General features: G+C 44.5%; 1 protein-coding gene and 1 long non-coding RNA gene across 2 annotated transcripts in view; one reads left to right on the plus strand and one right to left on the minus strand.

Moving 5' to 3' along the window:
- LIPC (lipase C, hepatic type) overlaps nucleotides 1-17,186 on the minus strand; it is a 158,575-nt gene that overhangs the window by 111,227 nt on the left and 30,162 nt on the right. The gene's annotated exons all lie outside the window — the stretch shown is intronic.
- LOC136793941 (uncharacterized) overlaps nucleotides 6,200-17,186 on the plus strand; it is a 42,066-nt gene continuing 31,079 nt past the window's right edge. Inside the window, exons 1-2 of the long non-coding RNA XR_010840039.1 lie at nucleotides 6,200-6,291; nucleotides 7,078-7,130. This is a non-coding gene — a long non-coding RNA (uncharacterized lncRNA). The remainder of the gene's footprint in view (nucleotides 6,292-7,077; nucleotides 7,131-17,186) is intronic.

Consider the following 17,186-nt stretch of genomic DNA (forward strand, 5'->3'; position numbering starts at 1 on the left):
TTGCACTGTTGGTGGGAATGTAAATTGATACAGCCACTGTGGAGAACAGTACGGAGGTTCTTTAAAAAACCAAAAATAGAACGAGCATACGACCTGGCAATCCTACTACTGGGCATGTACCCTGAGAAAACCATAATTCAAAAAGAGTCATGTACCAAAATGTTCATTGCAGCTCTATTTACAATATCCAGGACATGGAAGCAACCTAAGTGTCCATTTACAGATGAATGGCTAAAGAAGATGGGGCACATATATACAATGGAATATTACTCGGCCATAAAAAGAAACGAAATTGAGTTATTTGTAGTGAGGTGGATGGACCTAGAGTCTGTCTTACAGAGTGAAGTAAGTCAGAGAGAGAAAAACAAATACCGTATGCTAACACATTATATATGGAATCTAAAAAACAAAAACAAAAATGGTCATGAAGAACCTAGGGGCATACGGGAATAATGACGCAGACCTACTAGAGAATGGACTTGAGGACACAGGCACAGGGAAGGGTAAGCTGGGATGAAGTGAGATAGTGGCATGGACATATATACACTACCAAATGTAAAATAGATAGCTAGTGGGAAGCAGCCGCATAGGATACGGAGATCAGCTCGGTGTTTTGTGTCCAACCAGTGGGGTGGGATATGGAGGGTGGGAGGGAGGGAGACGCAAGAGGGAAGAGATATGGGCATATATGTATATGTATAACTGATTCACTTTGTTATAAAGCAGAAACTAACACACCATTGTAAAGCAATTATACTGCAATAAAGATGTTAAAAAAAAACACTGCTAGACCTAGAATGTGTTTAATACTTGAAGCTGTAAAATCAAGATATAATAAATGATTAAAAGAAAAAAAATCCAGAACAATTTAAAAAATACAGTCTAGGTAGAGGTGAATTTACTCTGCAGCAAATGAAATTTAAACCTAGGCCCTCACTTGCAAGGTGTCTTTTGTACTTTCATATCTAATTTTGTATTTGCAATTTTGTGTTCTTTTTCTTAAAGTAAGCCTTTTCTCCCCATCCCAAACTATCTGGGTCTTCAGGCCTCATAACGCCTGGCTCTGCCCGTGAATAGAGGGAAGCTCTTCTCTGTCTGTACAGGGTTCAAAGTCTACCAACTCCTGGATTCTCTTGGAGAGGTGCTGGGAAAGGAGTATCTGCCTTTTTTCTATTATTTTCTTGTTTCTTCCCTAGAAGCCTTATTTGTTAATAAATATAATCTACTTCTTTGGTAGTAACTAGAATTTTACTGGAGAGTGGGTCACTTCTGTAGAGGCAGTCTAGCAAAGACTAGGGTCTTCCTCTGCTCTGGGCTGTAAACACGGTGGCCAGCCCTCCTGGGGTGAGGGAGGCAGCCCCAATCTTCTTAGCCTCCTTACCTGAGCCAGGTGGGCAATTGGGCTGGCCCTTTTTTGGAAGACTGCTGATTTTCCATCCAGAGGGTATTGGAACAAAGGCCTCATGATGGCCTCAGGCCCAAGCCAGATACTCCCATCCAATGAGAGGGAGGGTCAGAAAGGCTTACACTGTGCTCTTTCTTAGTAACCAGCAGTGTGTGTGTATGGCTGTGATCCTGGTGGGCCAGGGAGTGAGCTTGGGATCCTTAATACTCCAACATGATCATAAAACTATTTTCTCTTATTCCTTCTAAGTTATTAGAAGAGAAATAAGAATGATAGTGAGTCAATGCTTAATGTTTATAATACCTTGTCATTACCTTTTTAGATCAAACAGGACAGCCCTGGGTGTGGACAGGGGCAGCACAGCTGAGATATACTAAGTAAACACCTCTGTGCAAATGCTAGCAGCTGTGCAAATAAGTGGGCATGAGGAGTAGGGCTTGACCAGACTGAAGAACCTAGGTTCACAGGAAGGAAAGAAACCAATTTAATGAAAGTGGATTGTAAAGCACACAAGCCTTAATGTGGTAAAATATTCCCAGCCCAGCAGAGTTCCATGGAGTCTGTACAGGGCAGCTCTGTCGCTGGGGTTTTCAATCTAGGCTGTCTTTACAACTGAACCCTAACTGCTGTGGGGTGGGCCTTTGTGTTATTTTTAAAGTTCCCTAGGTGATTGTAATGTGTGTCCAGGGCTGAGAACCACACCACAGTTGAACAGTATAGTAGGTATTAACCACAAATTCCTGGTGAGGATAATTATCACAGAGCTGGAAGGGGTAACTCATGTTGGGGATCACAGTGGGATTTATGGACCATCCATCTCAGGAGTTAGATCCAGAGAGACATTATTATTCCATAGAGCAGTGGTTCTCAAACTTGAGTGTGCATCAGAGTCCCTTGGAGGCCTTGCTAACGCCTGGATTACTGGGCCCCACCCCTAGAGTTTCTGATTCATTAGGTCTGGGACCCCAAAACTGATATGCCTGACACGTTCCCAGATGATGCTGATGAGATAGGTCTGGGGACCACACTTTGGGAACCACTGTTGTAGAAGACACAGGTCTTGGCTCTGAGAGGCATTGCTGGGGACGTGGAAACAGTGTGAGTCTAGGAGGTAGAGGACCTGGATTCAGGCCCTGGCTTTGCTGTGACTCATGCACAGGCTGTGTGGCATAGGGTGAGCCATGTGCCCTATCTGAGCCCAGTCTTTTCGTCCATTATCTGGGGGTAAGAGGAACTGCTTTGCCTATCCCCAAGGTTTGAGTGGGATAATCAGTAATAACTCTTATTGGGTATTTACCAGGTACTGAGCATTCTCCATGCATCATGTTGATTAATTTTCTCAACATTTCTACGAAGTAGGTCCTATTATTCTTATTAGCTCAGAGACTGAAGTTTAGGAGCTTCAGTACCTTGTCAAGTGCATTGTGTCAGAGGCAGTTCTGGCTGACCTCAGAGCCCAAGCTCTCAACTGCTGAGCCGTCCTTGACCCTCAGTTGGAAACCGTGTGAGCACTAAGACTTGCCAAACAGTCTCTAACTGGTTTTTCTAAGTGGTGAGCAGGATTCGATGTAAGGGATACCTGGTGGGCGAATCACTCTGCAACAGTGAGCAAACCCCAATTAATTCAAGTCTGGGCGACCCGGAGGGGTTCCAAAAGAAAACACAACAAAACACATCAATCACTCAGTAACTCAGTTTGAGAAGGGCCACTCAGATAAGACGTAGGCATTAATTAGGAGGAAAAAGGAACAGAAAAAACAGCCGGTAGGAAGACCAGAGGCCTCTGTAACAGGCTGACTGAAGCCCAGGAAAGCTGGCAGCAGATCACAAAGGCTGGCACTGATTCATTTAGTCAAAGCAGCCATCTTGGGGAAAGGGCAGCTTTGAAGCAAGAAAAATATGCTTATGAGAGAGACCAGGAAAAGCCATCAAGTGAGACCTGACGTGTGCAAATCAGAAACTGTCAGCTGAGGTGCTACTCAGGGGAGTTTACAGGGATCAGGAGCCTATAATCAAAGGTTCTGCGCCCAAACCAGGAAGCCCCTGAGAGATAAGTGCCTTTTGGTCACTGGGAACAAGATCCCATGTTCAGGGGTCGGTGGGTGGGACAGGTGATCACTGAAGGCCATTGCAGCTGTTCGTTCCAGGGACACTCTGGAAGCTGGATTCATGCTTCATGGGTCTACCAGATTTCTTTCCCCAGGTAAGCAGGCATTTGGGTAGGAATACAATGAATGAAAAAATATATATAACTACCAAAAGAATTTGATAAAATTTCATGCCAAAGTTTATTAGGAAAATAAGTTGTTACAACTTTTACACATGGGTAGGAATATTGTGTTACAAACTACTTCATAATAAAAAGGAAATGGGATTATTGTGAGGGGTCAGATAAGGCAATGGATGTCTGAAAAGTGCTTTGAAAACTGTGATTGTTATTCATTAGAATAAAGGCATCACAAAAATTGAGATCATTTTTTGAATGAAGAGCTATGAAAAGTGACTTTACTATCATATAAGAATTTTATTTGATCTGGTAAGAGAAGAAAGAATCCATATGCATTTTAGGAGTTAAGATGCTCAGCTGCTTGTAATGATGAAATGGGGCCAGGTGAATGGGCAGAAAAATAGAAGATGACCTTTAATGTGGACAAGGTCATGATGTGTTTAGCAGCAAGTAATGCAAACAACATATGCAGTGGTTGGCTCTGACCTAATGGCTATTGTAGGGGAGCAAATCTTGCCACCCCAAAAAGTCTCTTTGACAGACAGATTATTTTGAGCTGAAAACAATCAAGGCCCAAAGACTCAGGAAAAAACTTTAACTTTCTCCCTAATTGCCTAAAAGAACTTAGATAGAGGACCTGTTCCCAAAATTGAGCTATCGCCAGAGATACCTGCAAAGAATGTGGGCTAAGTGTGGTGAGGGAAACTCAGTAGAGCCTAGAGATCAGAGTCCACTCTGTGTCCCATTCTCTCTGTGGTGGCCCAGCAAACATTTATTTGCCAAACATTTGCTTTTCCATCTTCGTGTGAATTGCCTTCCTGCCCTCTGAAGTCCCAAACCACTACCCCCAACATCCTTTTTTGTCTTTGGTTAAAGATAGTTTTTAAGGTGAGGGCTTTAGTCATTTTGGCAAGTTACTCAGTTTTCCTGGGTCTCTCCCATGTACATGTTATTAAACTTTTGTTTGATTTTTCTCCTGTTAATCTGTCTCCTGTCGATTTAATCCTTAAACCAGCCAGAAGAATCTAAAAGGGTAGGAAAATTTCTTTCTCCCTGACAGTATAAACCAGAGAAGAATTTTGGTCTCTGCAGCCTGTTTCTCACTTGTGATGTCGGTTTGGTCAAGATAGCTAACAAAGTGCTTAAAATAACTAGATCCTTAGAACTTAGGAGCCATGGCAACAATGTAGTCTACTGATTAATTTTATATGTGAGAAAACAGAGGTCCAGAGAGCTAAATGGCTAATCCTATAATTAAAGAATGCATTGTATACAAGATGGAAAACATTAGTCTACCTTTCATGAAACTAAAGTATCTGATAAAGGCCACCTTAAAAAGTGTGGGAGATTTCTAGAACTTTTTTAGGTTGATGAGATGGAAAGTTGACCAAATGCTCCTACAAAATGCCAGATTGCATTGCTGTAAGAGACAAATCATTGAGATGGATAGATACCTCATGACTAGTATGATTTTCCAAATAATCTTATATAAGTGATTTCTAAGAAATAACACAGACAGGACTTCACATTGAGATCACAAATGAGTTTAAAACAGGCATAATGATGACAGCCCAAACATCTGTTGGTTTTGGGAGTAAGTCTCCCTGTTTTACAATTGGCATTTAATCATCAGGGGATGAAGCTTGATAGAACTTCAGAGGATTTCTAGATACACAACAGAACATCTAACTCCTCGGGCCTGGTGTTAATTAGGAGCTACAGACATCAGGAGCTATGGTTCTTTCTCTAGTTTCATGTGTACCTATATGTACCTGGTTTGACCACACACCACAGAGAGTAGATCACAGAGGACAGAGAGCTTGGCACTCTTTGGATGTGTTATTGGTGTTGACTGCACTCTCTGACTCTAACTTCCCAGTCGTGGATCCCCAAAACTTGTCTGGACCTTTCTGCACCAGCTGATTTCCCAGGCACATGAATACCTCACCCAAGCTCTTGACCTGCTCCCTCCAGCTCACTGTAACATCTTTGTACTCCACGCATTAGAGGTCTGATCTGTGATGCTGCTGGACTCATACCTTACCCCTGCTCTCAGTTGGACATTTTGTCTTTGTCTCTTCTGTCCAGCCCAGCCCTGCATTCAGTAATTTCCTATAATCTTTATTTAACTGATCACTTTAATCTCCCATTTAAAACCTTTTCCATTTCATGTGGAATTGCACAGAATTCTTTCTAAATGTGATTTTTAAAATCTTAAATCTTCATTAGGTCTATGTAAGAGCAGTCTGTCAGAAGCCAGTGTAAAAACCATTGGAATACATAAATACCAACTGTAAGTAAATATAAATCAATCAATAAGCATATCATGCTCCAAAGGGCAAAGAGCTGAGGTTAGGGAGGCAGTAAAGTGGGGGAAATTGACCTCTTCTGATCGGACGGACAGGAGTGACATGGGCACATGTGGGGCATATGTGACAAAGAATCTTCTGGTCCCTAAAGGGATGAAATATAGAAACTCAAAATGCCCAGAGAAGTGACAGGGCTGCCATAATAGGGCTTTTCTTTACTCTAGAGCAAACCAGTAACAGTAATATTATTTTATTTAGACTTTAAAGGTAAAGTGGAAGAAAGGCACCACCTGTTTTGATGCCTGGTGAAGCCACTGAAAGTTCTAGGACCAACTCCAAGAAGGATGAAGGTGAGTTAGAAAAGTGCATTCGACTCAAATCTGACAGGCTCAAAGACTGGCTTACGCTGTGGAAAATAGCAATGAAAGAACAGCGGTTCAGAGGCTTTATGTTCATATGTCTTTAAATTTTACTCTAAATAAAATGCTTTATTTGTACTAGTTCAGTATTTGTCATTATCCGCTCTTTTACTGAAAAGGAGCTCTAGCTGTGGGGGAGGGCAGGCTGGCATTTGGCTCAGCTAATCGTGTGGACGGGGAGTTGGGGTCTGGGGAGCCTGGCTCTGTCACTCGGGTGGCACCACCCACCCACAAGTGTCCATAGCACTTACTTTACCAGCGTCACCAGCCTAAGAAACAGTCACAACAAAGGCCACTGTACTTAAAGATGGAAAGAGACACAGATACTAGGGGATAAAAACTCGAGGAGGCAGCAAGTGTGTGCTCCTTTTATCATGATCTATTTAACACAAAATAGTGCTTTTGGCAATATTTTCCCCCAAAATGAAAGCTTTGGATTTCAAGTGGGGTTATTGGCCTTTCATCTGTGTTTTCTCTACTGTTCTATTTTCTGATCCATTACTTTCATTTTGGAAACCTGTCATTGTGACTCTTTTATCAATGTAACTATCACTCAAAAAGCTTTTTACTCTCTGGGTCAGAATTGTTTAATATCAGGCAATTTAAATGACTATTTTGTGTATTGACCTCATATTTGAGAGTCATGCAAGTTGTACTGTGAAATCAAATGTTCAAAGATAATGAGTACCTTTATTTGACTTTTTTTTCCCCCCACAGATGAGCATAACAGTTGAGAATCCTAAGAGATCGATGGAAAACTGGAAAAGGTGGTAAGTACCCAATGCTGGGCCCCTGAGGGAGAGGGCAGGAGAGGGGCTGGAGAGATGGGACTGAAGAAGACAGATACGTGTTCAATCTCAAGGCAGAGCAGAGACCTGATGGGTTTTTCTCTTTCTTTCCTGGGGAGAGGAGGGGCGTGGCTGACTCAGGCTGGTTGCAGGGGCTCAGATGGGGTAAACGAGTTGGGACAAGAGGGCAGGTGCTGTAGGTTGAACGTGAGCAGTGGGCAGGAAGCTGGAGTCAAGCTGGCCTTTCACATTGTGGATACACCACAGCAAGAAGGGGGTGAAGAGGAGTGGGAGAGGCGACAGGGAAAGAGCAGTGCAGATTCTGAAAGCCTGATTTGATCTGGGTCATAGACTCCTACAGGGGCAAAAGCATTTCTGAAAAAGCATCCTTTTAAAGACTTCAGTTAACCAATTTAAATATTCATGGAACTTTCCTTTGGAGTAGCTATCCAGGTTGTAGGAACCCAGAGCATAAATCTTAGTCTCTGCCTGAAGGGTCTGATCTCCTAGTTTGCCTGTGAGATGATTGGTCAGAGAGAACAAGGCATTAGAAAGGGTGTTAAAGTAATGGGACAGACCAGGAAAGGGGCATGTGCTTTACTGGGATAGTTCCTGTCATCTTAACCACAGCTGATGTGGTTATATGAAGAGATCGAATCTCAGAGCACTTCCCCAAGTTTGTCGGTGTTGGAGGCCGAACTTAAAACTCTGGTCTGTGGACTGGAAAGCCACTCTCTTTGCACATCGCTACACTGGCTTAGAGTCAGGACACTTGGGTCTGAATCCTGGCTCTGCCAGTTACCAGCTGTGTGAACCTGAGTGAGTTATGTAATCTTATGGGCTTTAGCTTCCTCATTTGATGAATGAAGATCTTAGGGTTATTGGGAAGATGAAAGAAAACGGTTCATGCCTGGAGCTTAGCACAACGCCTGGCATAGTAAGTGCTCAAAACACATTAGCTGCAAGTATAGCACAGTATTCAGAGAAGAGGGAGCATCAGAAGCCTCCGTGGGGGAGGTGAGGCCTGAATCAGACTTTAGCAAATGGGCGAAGGCTGACAGAAATAAGCTCAGAGGAGGAAAGTGGGGTGAGTCTACCATTTGAAGCAAGTATGTCATGAAGGATTAGGGGAGGAGAGATGGAGAAAGGAAATAGTAAGGCAGAAAAAGGCTGGTGTTTGCTGGTTGGCTGGTTGGTTGTTTTAAACCAATCCTCAGGTAAAACAGTGTAATGAGACTGGGTGGGGCGATCTGATTGCCCCCCTGGGTAGACCAGGATGCCATTGCTGCCCCTGAGGCAAAATGGCCTCTGCTCATCCTGAGAGAAATCGTAAAGGACGCTGGGACGTGTGTGTGTGTGTGTGTGTGTGTGTATGTGTGTAATAAAGTAAAGGAGTGTGGTGTGGGTGAGGGGGTGATGCTTCTGGGCCAGTTCCTGACATGCTTTCAGTGGGTTAGAAACTGTAATTACCAGCTTTCCTCGTTTTTCTCTCTTCTCTCCCACGTATAGAACAGACTAGCACAGGGCCTGATCGGAAATATTTTTAAAAACCCAGGAATCTCAGTGGTTGCGTGCCTTCCATCACTGCTACAGCCTCCACCCAACATCTAGCTTTGCTTATTTGGGTTGTGAGGAGGTGCTGACCCAATACACTCGGCACTTCCCTTCTCTCCTTCTCTTGGTCCCCAAGCTCCCTTCTGAGATGACCCAGGGGTGGCACCTGCTCTGGGTCCATGGGGGACCACAATCTGGGAGTCTGTCCTTTGCTCTTTGTCCTCCATGGTTACAGCGTCGGCAGGCAGTAGGGAGGAACCAGCTCTTTGAAGCCTTCTGACAATCAGCTGTGGGAGTGAGGGTCTGGCTTCTGTCCCTCTCCCCAAACTGTCTGAGTGTAGGGAGAGCACAGACAGCTTTCAGTGACCCACTGAGACACACTGACATGTTTCTTAATACTTCAGAATCCACTCACATGTGTGATCATGGTTTTCTCTACGAAGGAGGCAGGACAGGTACTAGAGACCAGCGTTCAAAGGGGCTGAGCCCCTTTCCTGAGTCACAGAGCACTTTGATGCTGGAACCTAGACTCAGGCCCCGCCAGCACTCTTTGCACTGAGGGAGCAGGGTAAATGACATATGATTTCCCTCTCACCTCAGTCATCCACAGAAGATGAGAACAAAGCAGTGAGACAGGGAGGCCCTTTGCCACAGTGGGTCTCATCTCTCCCCAGGGGAGACATGGTCCCTGGCTTCAACTCTCTATAACAGCCAGCTGCCCCCTGGTGCAGCTCCACCGGGATCCCTGCCGGGAGGGAAGACTTGGAATCAACTTCTTGGATTCTCCTACAAAACAAGGACTTCAAAAGTAGGGATAAGTCTGCAGTGTTCTGGGGGCTACTTAGCAACACAGGAATAATTCAAGAGCTATGCAAGTGCTAATGAGTGCCACAAATAACTCCGCTGACCTGTCTTGGCAGGCAGGGCCCAGCAGAGGAGCAGAGGTTGGTCCTTGAAGTGGTTCCGCAGCCGTGCTCCGTTTGCTTGGGCCTGCAGAGGCCAGCGCTCAGCCAGTGGGTTCCCTTCAGACTGCCTGGGATGGGAGGATAATCTGGAAGACCTCTGAGCCAGGACTGTGCCCCTCCCACATAGGAGGGGGAAGCCAAGAGCTGCCGTGCAGGTGAGAAAAACCAAATAGGCAATTACCCTGCTCTACGAAGCCTTACTTCTAAGGTACTGGCTTGGGTTCAGCTGGCCCATCCCTGTTGGGCCTGGGTTCTCTCCTCTTGTGCTTAGAATTAATGTGTCTGAGTGAGAACAGAACAGGGGGAGGGATATTTATTTATCTGGTTTTGGTCTGGGGTCTACTCAGGAAGAAATATGTGCATGTGTGTATCTATATATGAATGTGTGTGTGTGTGTGTGTGTGTGAGTGAATCAATGGGATGGATTACAGATAAGGCAGAAAGTGGACCAGTGGTAACAACTTTTTAAGAAGGACATGAAAAGCCATTATGATAAACACTAAATGTGATCTTGTTTAGTGGGATGGGTTGGAGCCAGGACTCCTCTCCTGGACTCAGATGTTTATTTGTTTATTCAATCAATTATGTTAAATCACTCATCAGCATTTATCTAGCATCCACTATATACCATACACTGTGCATAGATTGGACTAAGACCCAGCCTCTTCCTGCTTTCAAAGTGCTCACACTGTTATGGGGAAGGTGGAAACATTGACAAGTAGGCAAAAAATATATAATAAATACAGTGCGATACATAAAAGAAATAGGTAAAGAGATGACAGAAGCCAAGAGGAGGACGAGCCTAACTCTGGGTGCAGAGGGATGACACTCGGCGTGCAGCCGGATGAGGTGTGGATGTCAGATGGGTAGGAGAGGGGACTAGAGTGGGCATAACACATCTGTGGCTTCCAGGCAGGCCTAGGCTGAGGGGAAAACAGTGGGAGATAGGTGCGGATGGGTGGACAGAGCAGAGTGTGAAAGGTTTAAGGAGAAGTGGAATCTGGAGTTTAAAGGGAATTTGGACCAGGGAGAAGAGGAGGCATCCTACGAAGGTCAATCAGTGTGAATGAAATGCAGAGGCCCAACTGAGAGTGGTGGTCTTTGCTTCAGCACACAGGGAGCAGTAGGTGTTGCATGGGGATTAAGAACACAGGCTCTGCACTGAGACTGCCTGAGTTCAAATCCTGCCTCTGCCATCTGACAGCTCTATGACCTGGGGCAAGTTACTTTGCCTCTGTAAGCTTCAGTTTCCTCATCACCCGTGATACAGCGACAGGGCTGTTGTGAAGATCGGTAGCTGAGCACTTGGTGGGATAACAAGTAGAGAGCCCTCTGTAAGTGTTAGCTTTTATTATTGTTATTCTTCCAGCCAATCCCCAAATGCTCTTAGCGTTGCCTTTGAAGTGTTTCTTGTGTCTTGCTTTGACCTCTCTTTTGTAGCAGTGAGCACCTCATCTTTTGCACCTGAGCATTGCCCACTTCACCTCACATTTGGGTTTCTGCACATCAATGAAGCAGGCTTTGCTGGCGTGCTTTCTTCCCCTGCAAACCAGCCTGTGCACCAGCCTCAAACAGAACCCCCTTCAGTGTTATGTTGCAGCCACTTCTTTGTCCAAGAGCCTTGATGCTCCCTATTTCACAGAAGCACCAATCTGGTCCATTGCCCTTATACAGATGAGAAAACCAAGGCCAAAGAGGATAAATGAGTTGGCCGCTCTCCAAGCCATTAGGCACTCAGTCTTCCTACTCTTGCTTCTGATGCCTTCCCTCTAACAGGTGGTCCTGTTTTTCCTAAGCCCCTAGTCTGGTGCCCTATTATTTCTTAGAGCTTCTCCAAACCCTCCCTGGGAGACACAAAAGCAGGGTAGAAGATGGACCTGCATGAGCCATCCTGTCAGTCACTTTGGGTTTGCGGTCCAGCCCTGCTTCTTACTAACTGAGTGACCTTAAGTTAGGTAACATCCTGAGCCTGCATTTCCCAATCACTGAGAGAGATGTTACAAGAGCTTCCTGCAGGGCCGGAGTGAGGGTGATAGATGGGATTATAGCCTAAGTGAAGGGCTTGGTAGTGTGTCTGGCACAGAGCAGAGGCTCTGGGATGTTGAATCCCCTTCTCTCTGGTCAGGTAGGTCGCCCTGGCCCTAAGAGCCCACCACGACTGCACATGCTGCCTCCCACGTGACCCTTCCTTCCCTTTCCATTTTACACCCCAGTGTCCCTGTTAGCTCACCAAACCCTTCCCTGTGAGCTCTCCTCTACTTTCTGCATTCCCCAAAGCCCCTACCTCACTGTTTCACATACAGAGTTAGAACTCCAGGGAGAGGCCAAAACCTTGTTTCAGCACTACGTTTTCAATATATCCTTAGAAACAGAAGGCAGGCTGTTCATGGGCCAAGGCCCTGGGAGCTAAGCGGTTTCAGGCATCTTAGAATTGGTTCTAACGAGCATTAGAGTGCTCATTAGGAGTTGGCAAGACTTCCCGAGCAGACCCCAAGGGCCTGTGCTCAGATACCCAATGGTGGTCTTGGAAGCAGAGAGGCAAGACCTATGCAGCCTTGCAGGGGAGCCCTCAGGATGAACCCCTTCTTAGGAAAAAGCGAGCAGCCAGTTCTTGTCAGGTGTGAGCTAGCTGCATCCATGCCTGACTGTTGTTCTGATCTTAGAGGAACCTGAGGGTCCCACCTGGGGCTGCCCAGGGCCTTCGTGGCAAGGAGGAAGCATGCTGCTTGCACAGGGCCTGCGAGGCCCCACGATAACTCTGTCCCTCCCCAGCAGGTAAATGGAGCCGGAATCCGGTCCAATTCAGGCATCTTTGGGAAGGGGGGTGGGTTATCCAGTTCTTTCCTGTGGTGTCTGCAGATACAGCCGGAACTCGGTGTGCATAACCCAGGCTGGTTTTCTACTTCAGAATGGACCAAGCCCAATTTGGGGGAATGTTTATTTGCTTTCTCATAAATATAAAAATCTACTTATCTGACTTGAGGGGATACAAAACACCTGTTTGCTGGTGGACTCTCATCTTGTTTATTTTTTCTATTTTTAGAAGTGGGTGGGACTTCCTGCAGAAACTGCTTATTTCCTGAAAACCTGGACCAAGCCTGGGACTTGTTATGTCTCTTTAGCTTTTATTTGGTTTATGTATGTATGTATTTATTGTTAAATCTCAAAAAGAGGCCCCCAAAGGGGAAAAAACATGAAGCCAGATCTCTAAAAGCTTTGAGAAGATGGCTTCACTCAAACTTAGCAAAGGACTAAAATACAATCTCACCAGCAAATATTTGCCCACTCAATGGGCATTATCCAAAGCAGGGTCTCTAGGAAGACACTTTCTGTGTCACTTTCTGCTCACTAGGAAAGGTCAAAAGTTGGCCACTATATTTTGACAAGACTTGCCAGTAGTCTTCTTATGCTAAGAGAGGCCTGCCCCATCTCACGTCCACTAGGCCATTAGCTTTCAGGGACTGAAAGCTATTTTTGTGGCAGCAAAACTAGAAAATACATATCTCACCAAAAAAGTATGATGCAACCCCTCACCCCTCCTTCCTAGAACATTTTGCATCCATAGCCAAAGGGAGATTTATAGCCTTCTCAAAATTCTATGATCTGGGCTTCCCTGGTGGCGCAGTGGTTGAGAATCCGCCTGCCGATGCAGGAGACACGGGTTCGTGCCCTGGTCCGGGAAGATCCCACATGCCGCGGAGCAACTAAGCCCGTGAGCCATGGCCGCTGAGCCTGTGCGTCCGGAGCCTGTGCTCCGCCACGGGAGGGGCCACAACAGTGAGAGGCCCGCATACCGCAAAAAAAAAAAAAAAAAAAAAAAAAAAAATTCTATGATCTAATACCTTTTCCACTTAAATATTCATTACAAAGGTAATAAAGCCATGGATGTAAGGGCCTGAATGGTGTTACTGATGGCAGGCTTTGGGGCTGAGCTAATGCACAACTTTACCCATCTCCTAAAGACAAGGGAGTTGGTTGACATGGGGCTCTTTTCAGAACGTGCCGTAACCTCCTTTGTCCTCATTCTATTGGGACAGTGGAGTCAAAGACAAGGGACAGGATGGTCCTGGGACACAGACGGATGGTCCTCTGTGTGTAATCCCTGGGATATAAGGGTGACTCGGATTCTACTGGGAAGAGCTTGGAAACAGGGAATTCTTTGGTTTCTGAGCTTTCCTCAAGGGGAAATGAACCAAGAGCGTTTTTTTTTTTGGCTCTGGTGGAAAGCTGGTCTAAAAGCTGAAAGCATCCAAGACAGAGAATTCAGACAAGGTGGACAAACCTCACACGAGACTTATTCTTTGGAAGATGTCATCCTAGATGTTATGACTTGGAGGAAAGAGCCAGGGATGAGGACGATCTCTCTGCTATATGATAACAGTATATACACTAATACAAAGGACAATCCCAGTGGTTCTTGTTTGCCTTCATCAGCCTGGGTTATGCTTTAACTGCCCAAGGTGGAGGACATGGTGGGGAGCCTCGGCTGTTGGTCTAACCATAGCACATGTCCACCTTGCCCAGGGAAGTCCATTTCCAAACTTCAAAGATCAGTTTGTGAGCTTCACATTTAGTTAGTTCTTCCTGATGATCCCATTTAAAATTTTATTCTTCTTTTAAGAGGTATGGCATGAGATATACAGGTACAAGTTTTTCTCTAGAATTTTCCCTATCTCTGTAGTAGTAAAAATCTGAAATAGGTGCTTATTTATTTTTTTTAAAAAGCTCTCCAGCTACTGGGGATAGCAAGGACTTTTGCCATTTAATTTTTGTTATTACCTAGCTCATGAAAATGTATTTCTTAATCCTCCAGCTACAGATACTCCTGATCAGAAAAAGCTTAAGCTTATGTGTTCCCTGTGCTCCAGTAGTATATTATTTAAGACTAACAACATGGCATGTACACAGAGAGATGTGTAGAAAATAACCAAAGAGCCAGCATCAGTGGAAGGATGAAGACATGGGCTTTGGTCCGGGAGGCAGAGGAAAAAGGAATTGTGTGAGTCACTGAGGCTGCTAGGTATTTAGGTGGGTATCCGTGGTTGGCACCCATGTGCTCCTGCAGTCCTCCCAGGAGAGCGGGATCACCTCCTAGGCTCCACTACACCCCTTCTTAGCACCTCCCTCCAGGGGCCTCAGGCCAGATGTGCCCTCTCCCTTGCTATGGCTTCAGATTTATCTCAGTGCTCTAGGGCTGCCTGCTTTTTGCCCTTAGTACCCAGAAAACTTTATTTTTTCCATGATTATCAAAGTAATACACACCACTTCAGAATGGTAGGAAGGTACAGAAAAGTGTTAAGAAGCATGAAAACAAAATCAGCTATAATCCTGTCACCCAGAGCTATTTGCATTTAAGTGCACTTTCTTCTAATGTTTTTTTTTTTTCTTAACACAAGTGCACAGATTTTGTAACCTGCTTTTACTCTGCTCAACCTCATAGCATGTTTCCACGTCATTAGATATATCTGGACCCACTGCTTCCCAGAGCTGACCCTCTTCTCTTGGTTGTTCTGACCAAGTCAGGGATTCCAACCACCACTCTTTCGCCCTTGCTATTTACCTGCCTGAAGTGCAGCCACCCTCCATTCATTTTTAGTCCTATGGTTCTTTAGGGTGATATGACCTCCATGAAGCCTTCCAGGACACCTTGGAAGGCCCTCCTGATTGTCCCTCCGTCCCTGACACCCCTCCCCTTCCGTGGGATCTGGACTGTGCCTCTGGTCCTTAACATGTGCTACTCTGGACAGTTAGGTCTCTCTTTATGTAAATGCTCCTCAGGCAGTAGTGTGATGGGAAATATTTAACTACTGGCTCCCTGGAAAAAAATGTATGCATATATATACATACGTAATTTATTATACATTTTATTGACATCAAGGATATATATTACACAATTTAAAAATAATATAGTATAAAACATCCAATGCTCTTTATTGTAAACTCCATGTAGCCAATTGATTCTTACAGAACTTTCTTGTTGATTTTTGCTGAAATTTTGTATCGCTAGCCAACCCATGGTTGCAAATGATGAACAGGGATTATTCTGTTAGGAGTGTTAGTTGATATTTTCACTTACATGGAGTAAGACAAAACTGAAACAATGAAGACCTGTTTCAGAACTTCAGTCATTCAACAATGACATAAGCTACTTCTTTGCTGTATCAGATAATTATTTTAGAATCCTGGAAGAACATTTCCTCAATTTTTTGTGCTATTTACAACTGGAACAACTACAGACACAGTACGCTTTTAAGTTTAATCTACATAGTTAACATTTTCTCCATGCTTTTCTTAAGTCTAGACCAGGGGCCTGCAATTTATGGCCTGTCAAATCTGGCCCACCGCCTGTTTTAGTAAATAAAGTTTTACTGGAACACAGCCATGTTCATTTGTTTATTGTCTGTAGCTGTGTTTGAGCTTCAATAGCAGAATAGTGTAGTTGCAACAGAGACCGTATGACCTACAAAGGGGTAAATATTTACTACCTTGCCCTTACAGAAAAGGTCTGTTGACATTTGCTCTACATAGTCAGCAAAACAATAAATCAAATCATGATTAATTGTATTCATCTATATTTTAATATATTTATGTAAAATACACTTGTAGTATTTGCCAATTTTCGTGCGTAAATACAGTCATCACGGCTACTATTTAGCTACCAGTCTGATGTTACTAATGGGGAGTTGAGAAGAGATGGCCTTTAGCACAGCATTATGTAGTATTTACATCATAAATGTCAATAACCTTGAGAACAGAGATAATATTAAAATGTAATAAAATAATTAGGAACAGAGGAGTTTGAGTATTTACTACTGTTGTTCTTTTTTAAAAATTTATTTTATTGAAACATAGTTGATATACAATGTTGTGTTAATTTTTACCGTACAGCAAAGTGATTCAGTACTACTGTTCTTAACATTATTTAATTGTAAGTTTTACTATTTAATTTTAAAATAATCGCTGTGCTTAACAATCAGCTCACAAAATTCTTGAAAATTTAATTGGCTCTATAGAGAGCGAGGGCTTTGATCTTTGGTGAGAAATATGATCTCAGCCCATCTGGATGGCTCCTCACTGAACCTCAGCCCTGGGGGAAGTTCTGCCCAGGATGAGGGCATGTGAGGGTCTCATGTTCATCATAAACCTTTACTTAAACCTGAATGAAAGAAGCCTCTTGTGTCTGTAGCAGGGGCTCCAACCCCATCTGTTGATTAGAAAATTGCCGTGAACTCTGGCTGTTGCAGGGAGTTTAACCATGAACTTCTACCCACCATGTGCAGAAATGAGTCATTCTGGACAGGGCCATCCAGAAGGACAGATGGTGCCCTGACCCTGTATGACCTGGGCTGGGTATTCTATGAGGCCAGAGCGTGGGGTCTGGCCAGTCAGTCCTGACAGCTCATGCCTAGCTTTTTGCTTTGGAAGTACCAACTTATATCCCCTTCCCTGCCCTCTCCCTAACCCCAGAAAAGCAGGAGGGGCTGGCTGACTAAACCCAGCTCGAGGTTCTTTGGGGTCA

The sequence above is a fragment of the Kogia breviceps genome, chromosome 3 (assembly GCF_026419965.1).
Source record: "Kogia breviceps isolate mKogBre1 chromosome 3, mKogBre1 haplotype 1, whole genome shotgun sequence".
NCBI lineage: Eukaryota > Metazoa > Chordata > Mammalia > Artiodactyla > Physeteridae > Kogia > Kogia breviceps.